The following is a 13,715-nucleotide window of genomic DNA, read 5'->3' as shown; positions in this document are numbered from 1 at the left end:
GCGCGCCATCCTTCACGGAGACAGCCATATTGGGCGACACATACAGCGCCATATATTTTTAAGATTTTCGTTAATTTTTCTGTTCCGTGACGTCTACCCGTCTGTCAATAATATGCTGTTCAAGTGTTACGTCCTTATGAGCAGTGGTTCTCTTTCAACCGCGTCTGGAAAGTGGAAATTTAATTATAAAAACCTGTACGTGAAAAATTTTTAGGACGTTGACTGGAAGGTCATTTTGCACCTGGTAACAGTATCTTGAGTTCACATTGTGGCGTCGCAACTAGTGCGAGCGCACAGTTTTCTATCAAATATTTACTGTGAAATGTAGACAGACTGTAAAGTAGCCATCAGATTAGCATATGTGCTGTAGCGGGCAGATTACCGGTGTCCGTTCGTCTGACGTCACGACCATATGGCATGTCTGTACCGTGAGAATGTAAGACCTGTGCGCTAACTAGCCGCGTGTATAACGTGGAACTTTCATCTTTAATAACTTCTAACTGAGGAACCTGAGGAAATTAAAAGTTAATATACTAGTTTCTGTTATGAATAAAAATAAGTCATCCAAATTTGAGCTTTGAAACCTGCATATTTTGGAAATTAGAAAAATCTTACAGAAAACGCAAATTTCTACAATTTTCGAGTCTAAATAAATACCATTATGTATAGATCACCTTCAGTGACCATCCAACTATGAAACAAAATCACCTTCCGTGCTTTTGTATTTATTTTGAGAATTTTACTTTTAGAAATTCACCTATAACTTTGTTAAAACCATAAATGTTTTGAATTTTTGTGAACAGTTATTTTATATGAGTAGGTGAGAGTGAATGAGTGTGCCTGAGTGAATGAAAGAGGGACATTCGCCATTCTTTGCAAGTGTATAAAATCTAGGTTGGAACTCGCAAGTGTTCAGACGATGTAACCGTGGGAACAGAGTCGCCAGTGGTTCCCCATCTTAGTGAATGTCGGATGTCCAAGAGTGTATGGTATTGTACAAGCAGCCAGAACGTTCGCGAGTATTTAAATAATTTCTGGAAATAAAGTAAAGTCTAGTTTTCCTTTCGGTTTGTTAAATTATACAGTAAATTTTGTGTAACAAGAAATCATGACGTAAATGATTCAGAAGTCATGACTGGTGCGTGCTAGATTTTGGCGCGAGGCGCACCCAAAGAGTTAATTCTGATTGGCTGTGTGATGTGTGAGCCAATGAGATGCGAGGACGGTTAGCAGACTAGGAGAGGGAGTCGCGAGTGGATGAAGAGTCGCGAAGGAACTGTGATCGAGAAGAGACATGCTTGATGTGTCCTCGCGAATAATGTGTAAAATGAAGTCATAAAACGGCTTCATCGGTTCGGTACTGTGCGATTTGAGACTGGAAGAGTCCAGTAACGCGTAGTGTGAGTTTGAGCGAGTTGTGACTTTTCGTTCCGCGAAAGACGCGAGTAACTTTAATAATTAAAAGCGTGGCGGTACTTCGTAAACTTTTACTAAGTGCTTATGGCGAGCATTAACGTTAAAAAAAACGAACTATTATTGAACATCGACTGCAAACGTGTATGTTAGAAAATCGTCTGTGTTGCAGTTAAGTAAATTCCGTAACTTTGAAAGCTAATTCTGGCGGGGTTTGAGTGTGGATAGAATTGTGAACTGAACTTTCTTCAAACGTAGATTAGCGGGCTGATGATCAGGCTTAAAGACAATAAAGAGCTTAAATAGAATTACCAACTTCGCGTTCTCGTTTGAGTAAACAATTACTACCATTCCAATAACTCAATTTATTTAGGAAGATTGCTCATAGATTGTATTTCAGCAAACATGTATCGCGGCCTCCGGTGAGCGGCTATTAAATTGCAGTTTCTTCAACACTGCTTTTCTGCAATTTTTCCAGTAGCTGCTATCAGGAGAGGCGAGTGCAGCAACTACCTAAGAAACGAGGTAGGTGGATTTTCTTTCAGGGAAAGGAAACTGCGCGATAAGAGCCTGACCCGTCGCAACATTATGCCGTCTTTAAAAGTACAGTTAGGTTTCTTAATGTATTTGTTACGGTATTGTGACCAAGTAAGTGGGAAGTAGGTGTTCGTGGAATATATTAACTGCACGCATAGGTCAGATATTGAAATTACCTGCAGCATGACTGAATTTTATCAGGTTGAGAAGACCGAAAGAGCTATCTGTTTATTTGATAGAAACATACAACAGCCTACACAGCATAAATATTTCTTTAATGATGACAACCGATTTCGACAGACTTGAGGCCCTTACCAAACTGGCAATCGACAATAATGTTAACCTTCTGTTAAGGGTTTAGTCTGACCGTGAATATACCTAATGACAAAGAATCGGACTGCAGTTTCGTATTCGCCGGGTAGGTGAAATAGTAACGACAGCAAAGGAAATGGGTTTTGAATTGACGAACTGCTAACACGAAAGTAAACTGTAATTATATATTTATGCGGTCACAGCCTAATTAGGCATTGCGTATCAAGTTTCATGGGAAAGCCCAAATAAACTTCACCTAAGAAAACTAACCTCACTTGATACCCTAACTAAACTCTTCTGACTCAGTTACTGTCAATATTATACAACAACTTGCCATAGCAAACAACTGATAACCTTACTGTCAATATTATACAACTTTCCATAGAAAAGAACAGATAACTCCGCAGAACATAGAATGGCCAGCAAATACAACAGTACACACTATCTTTCAATAACACTTGATTTTGGCCAAACTACTACGTATTAGAACGAACAAGTGCAAGAGGGTATATGAACCTACCAATAAAGTCTGACTGACAGTAGCATGGACTACTATCATTTTAGTTAGCTGTCACATAAATGATCTTCGTTAGAAACAGTACGTATTACCATGGGCTTCATAAATTTTCATATAAGTAACTATATCTACATGGGTACTACAAATACTATTTATATGAAAAGTTTTGGTGCAGAATACATGATTGTACTGGTTGCCACACTTGCTCAGAAGAAGCCTTTGCTTTCATTTACCACACAAGTTAAGTAGCTTATGGTGTCCCTTAAACTGGTATGGTTTGAAGAACAAAAATCAGTTGTAAATAGTAACAAACAAAATTAAAAATAGCCAATACCATTAGCAACATCATTAAGTACAATGAATAATGCAAAATTAGTTTCACAGCTGTCAGGAGGATCTAGCAACTAGTTTCTCATTCAATTCAGACTCAAACTGACTTTGTAAAAGACCACACAACTTGAAAAATTTCTACATATAGAAAGAAATAGAGAGCTATAAGTTAACAAACCTGTTCGATGTGAAATAATACTGCTGTCTTTTTATACCTTTTGCTTAAAGGTAACTATAAGCACTTTATATTTTTGTCAATGATTATTTTAATAGCAGCTTCTTATTTAACGAAAAGCTTTCTTTATAAACACGCATTAGGAAACTATGTGGAGTAAATCATTTAGTACTGTACAGAAAGATAACCAAACTTCATACTCGAAGAAGTTAATGAAAACAGCAAAATGTTTTACCACCAAAATTGGCAGTTAACTAAAAACGGAATACTCGGAAGTACTTCACTTGGAAAGGAGCTTGTCTAGGAATGTGACTGGGGATAATCACGGATGTGCACAGGGATGCTGGAAGTTCCCCGAAAAGTTATTATTTAGTATATAATACCTGGTGCGTTGGGTGTAAATATTTAGATAACAGTCCTACTGAAGGTGGTGGCACTTGTGCCAAATTGCAGTGGCTGTAAAATCGTCGGTATAGTAAACCATGGCCTTGATGTTAGCCACGCCCTGGTATAACTCTTCTTGGCGTCATAAATTTAACCAGACGGGGCCAATAATGGTCCCATGTTCGATAGGACACTTCGCCTCCCATCCGAGGCTAACTTACATGCTCGCAAGCTCTTCCTGCCTCGATTTATACAACCAAATTAACCACAATATCTGGGCAAGGCTGTCGCTGAACTCAGTCGCCATGAAGGTATCAAGCACCGTGCGCATCCCGTCCAGCTTTTCCTGAGCCCGCCAAACTACTTCCGTAGCAATGGGGCTTTACTACAGGTTTTACATTTATCTTTCCTGCTTACGGACGAGTAAAATATACAGAGATTTTAGATGTTATTACAGTCACAGAATATTACATATAAAACCATACGTATATTTACAATATAATTTTTCCTTAAGAGCCAAAATAATTAACATAATTATTACATATTTACGCAACCAAAGATCTCGGCTAAGAAGATACACTAGTGTACGTCAGCACAGAATTTATAAGGAATTTATATGAATCTATCCATTCCTGGTGTTAAAAGGTCTTTAAAAATCTTTTTGTTATGAAACGTGTCAAGACCAAGATGAACGAATAGTCTAGCGAGACACAACGCACGTATAAATTTCTGGTCTAGCAGCAGGAATACACTACTGGCCATTAAAATTGCTACACCAAGAAAAAAAGCAGATGATAAACGGTTATTCATTGGACAAATATATTATACTAGAACTCACATGTGATTACATTCACACTCAGTTTGGGTGCATAGATCCTGAGAAATTAGTACCCAGAACAACCACCTGTAGCAGTAATAACGGCCTTGATACGCCTGGGCATCGAGTCAAACAGTGCTTGGTTGGCCTGTACAGGTACAGCTGCCCCTGCAGCTTCAACATGATACCACAGGCCATCAAGAGTAGTGACTGGCGTATTGTGACGAGCCAGTTGCTCAGCCACCATTGACCAGACGTTTTCAATTAGTGAGAGATCTGAAGAACCTGCTGGCCAGGACAGCAGTTAAACATTTTCTGTATCCAGAAAGGCCCGTACAGGACCTGCCACTTACGGTCGTGCATTGACCTGCGGAAACGTAGGGTTTCGCAGGAATCGAATGAAGGTTAGAGCCACAGGTCGTAACACCTCTGTTATGTAACGTCCACTGTTCAAAGTGCCGTCAATGCAAACAAGAGGTGACAGAGACGTGTAACCAATGGCACGCCATACCATCACGCCAGGTGATACGCCAGCATGGCGATGACGAATAAACGCTTCCAATGCGCGTTCACCGCGATGTGGCCAAACACGGATGCCACAATCATGATGCTTTTAGCAGAACCTGGATTCATCCGAGAAAATGACGTTTTGCTATTCGTGCACACAGGTTCGTCGTTGCGTACACCATCGCAGGCGCTCCTGCAAACGTCATCGAACTGTTCGTGCAGATGGTTGTTGTCTTGCAAACGTCCCCATCTGTTGACTCAGGGATCGAGAAGTGGCTGCACGATCGGCTACAGCCATGCGGATAAGATGCCTGTCATCTCGACTGCTAGTGATACAAGGTCGTTGGGATCCAGCTCAGCGTTCTGTATTTCTCTCCTGAACCCTCCGATTCCCTATTCTGCTAACAGTCATTGGATCTCGACCAACGCGCGCAGCAATGTCGCGATTCGATAAACCGTAATCGCGATAGGCTACAATCCGACATTTATCAAAGTCGGAAACCTGATGGTATGCATTTCTCCTCCTTATAAAAGGCATCACAACAACGTTTCTCCTGGCAACTCCGGTCAACTGCTGTTTGTATATGGGAAATCGGTTGGAAACGTTCCTCATGTCACCTTGAAGGTGTCGCCACCGGCGCCAACATTATGTGAATGCTCTGAAAAGCTAATGATTTGCTTAACACAGCATCTTCTTCCTGTCGGTTAAATTTCGCGTCTGTAGCACGTAATGTTCGTGGTGTAGCAATTTTATTTGCCAGTAGTGTATGTAATCTATCAAGGCTGTTGAAAGTTTTTTCCTACAATCTTTTCCGCGTTCCGTTTCATAATGAAGTTGTAGGTAAGTGTGGTCACTCACATAATTTGTCATACATACTTCTGATGGTGGAAATAATTTGGAATTTTTTCGATACAGATAATAATGAAACGTCACTGGAGTGGGAAATCATGTTCGCTTCTAAAACACTTTCTTTTCGGCATGTATAGTTTCGAAGAAGCATTACTATTGGCAAACTTGAAGGTAGTACGGCAGAAACAGATTACAAGCTTCACTCAGCGTGTTCGTGTTAGCCGGCTACTCCTGACACGTTTACGTATCGTTGTTCTGTCGTTAGGACAGAACAGATGGCTGATGTGCCGATACTGCGCAGACGCGCAGCCGCCCCAAGCGACATTGGGTAATGGCTCGTGATAATTCCAGTCGCCAGCTCCCAAGTAATTTGTGAAATATGTACCGCCGATCGAAGAGGCGGCCAAGCGTCACATTGGGGCAGCGCCCTCCGAGGTTGCGTGAGGCACGATCCCCGTAAGGCTTCTGCTCCAGGCGATGCCTCCACAGATCACTGCCAAATGGTGCGAAGAATAGTGTAATAGTACCACCAAATACGTCAGTAAATATCTATTTCGACACGCAGAGGAGAGATATACTTGCTACCATAATAGTCTTAATATGGTGCTTGCTCAAGTAACTTGACTTTCTAAGAAACACCGGAAAGTTTGGCAATCGACATAATGATTTGGAAATATCATTCTTAAAGGATTTTCCAACTATGCAACAAATAAAACGAAACATGTTAAGCTGACAGCTTATAATGCAGGGTGTACATAAGGTCTTGGAACACTTTCAATTATTTATTGCACAGGAGCTTAACACTGTACAGATGTCATACATATTGCATTTTGAAGAGAAACTCCGAAAATGTCTTTACAAACATTCGATATGCGAACCGTGAGTGACTCTTTAGACGTCAATACGGCAATAGAATTCCTGCCACACCTGAATTTGTTCATGAAAAAATTCCCAAACACTTCATAGGCAGTAAATCACGGTGCCAATAGATTTTCCCATGATCGTGTGCGTTGCCATCAAGATGTCCTTCATTTTCGCCTATATCTGTACGCAACAAGAAAGATCAACTGCCGTCCGCGGTGGCCGTGCGGTTCTAGGCACTTCAGTCCGGAACCGCGTGACTGCTACGGTCCCAGGTTCGAATCCTACCTCGGGCATGGATGTGTGTAATGTCTTTGGGTTAGTTAGGTTTAAGTAGCTCTAAGTTCTAGGGGACTGATGACCTAAGACGTTGAGTCCCATAGTGCTCAGAGCCATTTGAGCCAAAAATCAACTGGACAATATATTTCATAATTTGCAAGACACCTTGTCGATCCTGGATTAACCCATGGAACACGTAATACGGTACAAGCTTTATTTGCTACTAGAGCTTGCTCAGTTTCATTATTTATCTCTTTTTCTAGCTGTTGACTATTTTTCACCGTCTCTTTTTCACACTCTACTGCTCTACTAGACAAAATATTAATAGACTAAGTGGCCACTTCCTCAAGAACTATTTACCACAGCATACACGTTTTCACTTCGCTCGCCAGCTCTTTTCCAACTTGTCTCCGATATCGGGTGTTAAGCAGGCAAACCTTCTCGGAAATTATGTCTATATCCGCCCTTACAGCTTCTACTTTCGAACCAGTCAGCCCTTATTCAACAGATTTTGTATTCCTCCCCTCGGCAGTTACTGTTTCTGACACATGTGTCTCTCTGTTTCTGACACATTTGTCTCCATTTATCCTACCTGTGCTTTTATTGAACTTGTGTCTATCAAAACTACCACTTTTAGACTTAGGACTATTTGGCCCACCCACATTACCTGAACGACGTGCTCTGGGTTACTGCTTGATCATTGTAAATTCCATTATTGACGATACCGCTGATGGTTCACACATATTAAGGAATTACTTATTTCATCAGTCATGCAGGCTGCTTCTGCTGTACCGCTGCTTCACGAAGGGTTTATGCTGTTGAAGTCGCCGCCACTGACGCTATGCCGTCATCGAGGCCTCCGCTGCTGCAAACTCGAACTCAGCACTCGTCTGTCTACTTCTTATTCTTCCCTGATATTCCGCAGCGAACTTTCCCACACTTAGTGTTTGCTATCGATTCGCATGCCCCCAAGTGCTGTACACTCATATGCTCAGGGCCCTCAAGCAAACTGCCTATCATGCAACCTGTATCACAGACTATAGTGAAGTGTTAGAAAGAAATGGGTAATTCTAAAGCGATTACTCATATCCCGGTCTAGCATCCCAATTGTAATGGTACCTAATGTTCATTGATGCGGAATAGTTTCTCTCCCAGACTGCATCCCTTACGAGCAAATCAGTTGCATCTTAACCTGCAGTTACTCTTACTTTACATATTGGAGCCATCCGTAGCTTTGTTTAAAAAAGAATAGCTCAATGTAGTCTCAAGGTCGATCCGTGCTCGTCTGCTTTTACGCTCCCCAGCTAACTCGCTGAAATAATAATCTGTAACTCTGATCCTACAGTCAAACAGTCTATGTGGTGACTTTCCATCCCGAATTAATGAAATACACAAATATATAAAAGATAAATGAATAATTTAATTAGAAGGGTTCTATTCTAATGTCTGTAGTTGCTGTAGACAACAGATATGTTATGTTGAATAATGTTTCCTCACGAAAGGACACCTCAAATGCAAGGGTAGTGGTTCTACGATATTCACATAAAATGCAGACAGAAAATATCCTTATCAAATGGAGTAGTGTTACATTAGGAGAGTTACGAGAATGGCAGCAAATCACCAAAACTAAATAGTTATCTAAAGCTCGAATGAACTAATTTCGTTTTATGATACAGTACATTAAAGAATCAAGAGCTCAAAACAGTTCAGAGTTGAATATGATGTCTCACAAATTTACACATCCTATACCATGAACAGTATCACTACGATAGAATCACGCGCATTACCGCTCGAAGGTCTCCTTCTTCAAGAGCTCGACGTAAAGTAACTTGATCACTCCCTTCATTTCTTCACTAGAAAAGTCACTGTCTCCACTTGACTCCCGTAGTGTTCCGCTACTATCTGATTTTCCATTGGCTGAAGGCCATCCCCACCAAATGCACATCATCTGTGAGTTCTACAACATTATTTGATTGGTGCTGACCTCTTCCCAGGATAAATTGATCTGTTACAACAATAATTAAACTTCATTTACTGTGTCATAAACATTCTGTTATACTCGTATTCCTTATAATGAATAAAAGTAATAGTTGGCTCATAAATAAATGAGCCATTACTCTTGTAGATGTGCACTCATGTTAAATGACTACAGATCATCGCTAAGTATTTCCATCTCGTAGTTTGGAGACTTGACAAGCGCTGCGCATGCCCTGTTGTGCTTAGCAGAGCGTGCTCTAGTGGGAAAGTTGTGTCCGAGCTGACTACGCGGAACTATATACACAACATAATTCGCTGTGAAACATCAGTTTCTGTAGTTTTAAAGATACGAAAATATTCCTCTCTCGCAGACATACGTTAAGTCAGGTACTGGAGGTTTCTTGGGGAACGGCAGCCCATTCTGCACGGTGGAGAGGTATCGATGTCGCTCGGTGAGGCCTGTCACGACGTCTGCGTTCCGAAACATCCAGGTCATAAATCTGTGCAGGCCAGTCCTTTATGAAAGGATGGGGGCCCCTCCACGCCCACCCCAACGTGGTGACCAAACCAAATGTTCTACGGTCACCTCCATAAACATGTTAGTTTTTGAATCAGGCGTCACAGGATGCGGGCTGTGATGTTATCCATGCGTCTCAGTAAGATATTAACATGGTCCATCAGGACACAGAATTGGTCAAAAACGATTGAAGGGTAGCGGTTGCAAGGGCAGAGGAAAAAAAGTGCCAAGGCAAGCGCCAAGGGAAAAAAACCTCTGCGGCAGTAGGATGGGTAGTAAGGGCAGTAGCCGCTTGCTAGCTGTGACAGAGCGTGCAAGGTGAGGTAAGGTTGGTGTGAGGTATCGTGCATCGTTACCTATGTGCTGCGTGTTCATTAACTGGGTCCGTCCTGGTGCTGCGCCTGGGATCACTTGTAGGCTCCTGGTCCAGCTGCAGTGGCTTCCTGCCTGTAAAAAAGGAATTCGGTGCGGCAACGAATGCGTTGCTGTCAGGCCCTCTGCTGCGCCTTGTCGTCAGTGACCTGGCATGTCTTCATCAGGCTGGTGCAGGTCGGCGGCAGCCGGCAACCGTTCAGGTTCCTCCTCAACTGCACAGCGCAGCCCTTTTGTTGTAGCTCCGAGGAGCTCCGTTTGTTCACTGAGCTGCGCCAATTCAGCGTCTGAGAAATGCACGCCGGTCGCTCGGCTCGTGCGATGAAGGCTGCCTTTTTATCTTCTCGATCCCCGCAGCGGTCGGCGTCGCCACCGGTTCCGCTGGGGCGCCGGTTTTCTTCTTAGCACCTTTCTCTTGCGGTGCTACGGGGGCGGCCGACGGGACAGGCGCGCGAACGTCCTTCTGCGAGGTCGCAGGAGCTTTCGCAGGTACTACTGCACTGAGGCCTCGAGCGAAGACAGCACGCAGTTGCTTCGAGGCCTCTTCCTTCTCTGCAGCCACGGCGGCTGCGAAGGCAGCCCTGTCTGCAGACATTATGGCTTTGAGGGCTCCGGTGGCCTCCTTCACGGCGGTGCCGAGTTTGAGGCCACATTTCTTGTCGGGAGCGCGAGCTGCATCCTGACTGCCCGTTTCCGGGCGGTCGTCCCTGCCTCTGGCAGGTGGAGCTGCTACTGTGCGATCCTTCGGCTGCGCCGGGCTGTTCTGCGCCCTACGTCGTTTCCGACGTCGTCTCCTCTTCTTCCGCTGCGACGGTGCGCCCGCGGGCGCCACGCCGCCCCCGGCACGGTTGCGGCTTGAGAAAGCCGGGCAACCGCGCCAACTGGCGACGTGCGGTCCTCCACACCGGACACAAGTAGGCAGAACGTTGCTGCCGCGGTCGCAGGCGCGGCTGTCGTGCTCGCCTGAGCACCCGACGCACCGCGGGGACTTGCGGCAACACTTCGCGACGTGGCCTCCGCCCTGCCACCTGAAGCACTGGTGCTGGGGGTCCGTGGCGCTCGGGAGAGCCTCCGTCGTAACCGGGAAGCCCAGCAACTTCCGCAAGTCGAAGATGTCGCTCCCGCCGTCGACCGTTTGCACGGTCACGGCATACAGCGGCGCCCTCTTCCTGTTGGTCCGGTTGTGCAACCTTGCGGTAGCATTGCCAAACCCGGCTCGCAGCAGCCCTTCCCGGACCGCTGGCTCTTCCTACGAAAGGCGCCTTCTCAAGCGCCGGCGGCGCTTCGACGATGTGGTCGGCCACTGCGACCTCGGTCGCCCTAGATCAGCGAGTCTGTATCGACAGACTCGTAGGCCACCTCGTTCCAAGAGCAATTCGTAATGGTGTCGAACAGCGCTGGCCACCCGCCTTTGCACTTGACGTACAAAGTGGGGACAGGCCGCGACTTGTCTTCTCGGGAATTCCTTGCTTGGTCGCGAGACTCAGTGAGTTGCACAACCGAAGGACCCTTCGTTGCGGCAGGTTTCCTCTGCGCACCCTTCTTTCCCATGCTGCGAGGAACGGAACACGACAGTCTGCAGGCGTTGTAAAAACAACGCACGACAGCTTGCTCGCCGCGGCGCCCACAGCACAGAAACCTCTTCACGAGCTCTCAACGGCCGAATAAGCGTAGCGCGCAACGGCAGCGATGCGCTCACCTCGCTAGCTCAGGCCGCTCTCAACGGGCCATTCCTTTACAGGGATATTATTGTCGTGTTACCATTCCGCCACAGGCCGTGTACTATGAACAGGTGCTCGATCGTGGTGGAAGGTGCAATCGCCATCCCCGAATTTCTCTTCAACAGTGGGAAGCAAGAAGGCGCTTAAAACATCAATATAGCCATGTGCTGTGATAGTGCCACGATAAACAACAAGGAATGCAAGCCCCCTCCATGTAAAATACGACCACACCGTAACATCACTGCCTCCGAATTTTACTGTTGGCACTACAGACGCTGGCAGATGACATTCGCCGGTCATTCGTCATACTCACACCCTGCCATCGGATCTGCACACTGTGTACCGTGATTCATCATTACACCAACGTTTTTCCACTTTTCAGTTGTCCAATATTTACCATCCATAGACCGAGCTAGGCGTCGTTTGGCATTTACCGCCGTGATTTGTGGTTCATAAGCAGCCGCTCGACCACAAAATCCAAGTTTTCTCACCTCCCGCCTATCTGTCGTAGTCCTTGCAGTGGATCTTGATGCAGTTGGGAAGCCAGCCGCCGTGGCCGTTGGGTTCTGGCGCTGCAGTCCGGAACCGCGGGGCTGCTACGGTCGCAGGTTCGGATCCTGCCTCGGGCACGGGTGTGTGTGATGTCCTTAGGTTAGTTAGGTTTAAGTAGTTCTAAGTACTAGGGGACTTATGACCTAAGATGTTGAGTCCCATTGTGCTCAGAGCCATTTGAACCACTGTTTTGCAGTTGGGAATTACTGCATGATGGTCTGGACAGATGTTTGCCCATTACACATTACGACCTTCTTCAGCTGTCGGCACTCTCTGTCAGTCAAGAGACGAGGTCGTCCTGTGCGCTTTTGTGCTGCATGTGTCCGTTCACGTGGTCCTAGCGATGTTTAGGAGTGTGGATATCTCGCGCCCTGGCGTGTGACACAAGTGACACCCAATCACCTGACCACGTTCGTAGTCCGTGGGTCCTGCAGGGCGTCCCATTCTGCTCTCTCACGATGTCTAATGACTACTGAGGTCACTGATATGGAGTATCTGGCAGTAGCTGTTAGCTAATATAAGAAAAAGAAAAACGTATGTTTTAGGGGGTGTCCGGATACATTTCGTCACATAGTGTTTGTCGACCATCGCCCTACAGCATTCTTACGGCGTGTACTCAGGAGTCACTTCGTGTATACTTCAATGGAATGCAGCACATAGCGCTGCCAGTTATATACCCGTAACTTACCATTTTGTGACCAGTTCCAGGTGACTCACGGTATTGATATCCTCTAGTTCCTCTTTTCCGATAAGTTGTGTGCTTTTACAACGGTGCATGAGAAAGTTTTTGACTGTAACTTCTCTGCCGCTGTTCCAAATAAAAACAGAACTATTTTTCCTTCTCTGTTTAAACTGTGTTAAATACTCTTTTCATATTACCTAGTATTTTTCTAGAGAGCTGGTCTCATTATCAGAATAATTAAGGGAAAACATTTTTTCCATACAATTAAGTGTGTGCAGCCACGTAGATTCAGTTTCGTCTTCTAATATTTCGGCTATATACCGTCCTGTCATCTTCAGAGTGAACCGCGGTGACTAACGCTCCAGCACCTGCGGCCAAAGATACACAAGGCACAAGAGGCGTCGATAGGCGGCACAGAGGTGTAACATATACATGGAAATTAAATCTATTGTTACGTAGAAGAGGAAACTGCACGCCCGAAATTTTATGTAACAGTCTTTACGCCGCGAAAACATGAAGATAAACATCAAGGGAAAACTTTATTTGTTAGAATATTTTATTGGAAAGACGCTATTATTCTCATCAGACATTAGCATGTGTGAGAAGGGAATACCAGTGCCCGATTCTTAAAGTGTGAAAGTATATGTTACTATATTAGCGGCCTTGGTCATACTAAGTATCCGGTTTGTATCACGACACGTCATTACCATAATAGAGTGGTATAATATGTACCTAAAGTACATGTATGTTGTACAGCTACAAACCAGATTTTCAGATCGTACTTGCTTGGCACTCAGAGGACCAATACAGTTCCCAAGATTCCATAATTGACCAAAGTATGAGGCTATATTTTTCCAGTCCTCTCATTCTTGTAAGAATGTATGCATTCCGTTGAGGACATCCCAAAATATT

Source organism: Schistocerca gregaria, chromosome 6, assembly GCF_023897955.1.
Source record: "Schistocerca gregaria isolate iqSchGreg1 chromosome 6, iqSchGreg1.2, whole genome shotgun sequence".
Classification (NCBI taxonomy): domain Eukaryota; kingdom Metazoa; phylum Arthropoda; class Insecta; order Orthoptera; family Acrididae; genus Schistocerca; species Schistocerca gregaria.
The sequence above is the reverse complement of the archived record's forward strand: the minus strand, read 5'-3'. Positions refer to the sequence as shown.